Here is a 1,378-nt window from a genome sequence, read left to right as displayed (position 1 = left end):
TCACTGCAGTTTTTAAAGAGGCAGTACACTACACGGTAAAGTAAGTATTGTTCAAACTCCCCATTGTCACGTTACACCTTTTCATGTAGTGGCTATCCTGATTTATACAGGACCGGTCCTGGACGTTCTGCCGCCCTAGGCGAGACAAACATCTCAGCTAAAAGTCGGAGGAACAGAACATAATAGCAGCCCAATTAATAGGCCTATGCTACACATTTTTTTTTGTTTTTAGCACATCTGGTTACTAGGCTATATAATCAGTCAATAATATAGCCAAATATTTTCAATCTGATTTCATTGTTAAAATCACCAATGTCCTGGACGTTCTGCCGCCCCAGGCCAGACAAAAATAATGACATCTTAGACATCCTTATGAATCTAAGCATGGCACTTTCAAAAGTTACCTTTCCACCCAGACAGAGGCTCTACTGACGCAGAAAACTGTAAGCTTCAAATGCTGGCTACAAATGTTGTATAACCCAACAACAAAAGTTCTTCCCTAAAAGCTGCCTGGGTTTAAACAAACAGTCTATTTTCAGAAAGAGAAAAGCTCAATTAATAGGGACAGAATAGCAAAGTCTATTTTTTTTTATCTCATTCTCTTTTCAGAAAGAGAAAAGCTCAATTAATAGGGACAGAATAGCAAAGTATTTTTTTTAACTCCTCGAATATATAGGCTGCGGTTTAGCTTCAGATTGTCATAGAGAGGAATCAATATATCCCCATATGCATCAGAGTCACGTCTTTCGCGGGAATTTTAGAGCTTGTTTCTACTATAATGCATCACCGAGTTAAGCATTGTTATAGAATCTGCATACGTTTTATGTATTTATTTAAAATATAAAGCAAACAATAGATATCCTTTTTGCCATTTTCTTTAACAACGGGTATGTGATACCCTCACTCAATTCGAGCCCTGGTTTTAGTCAGGTGACAGTTTTGGAGTATTTGGCTATACCGACATTTATGGATAGGATAATTGTGTCTGTCAAACAGGTAGGCTGAACACTTATTGTTTGGAAGATGAAGAAATAAACTCCAATTATCTATGTCATTCTATGTTTATGCCCATAAACATTGTTGGTGCACTTTAATAACCCCTGCATCAGATAGTTACATTGTTGCTATCACTATGCAACCTACTACCTATAGTTGGAAAACTACGTTTTTTATTAATAATATCCCACCTGTTATCACACATGGCACGACCACATAATTTTTACAATTACAATAAAAATAACACTTGTATATAACATATTTAACATATATTTTATATTACTGTAGAACTGTAAAACCGAGTAAGATCATTTGAGCTTTGGAAACAACTGCTTTCATAAATTCATAGCGGGCCTCGTTTCGCTGGAGCAGTGTAAAATAA

This window comes from Salmo salar, chromosome 06 (assembly GCF_965601325.2).
Source record: "Salmo salar chromosome 06, fSalSal1, whole genome shotgun sequence".
In the NCBI taxonomy this organism is placed as follows: domain Eukaryota; kingdom Metazoa; phylum Chordata; class Actinopteri; order Salmoniformes; family Salmonidae; genus Salmo; species Salmo salar.
The sequence above is the reverse complement of the archived record's forward strand: the minus strand, read 5'-3'. Positions refer to the sequence as shown.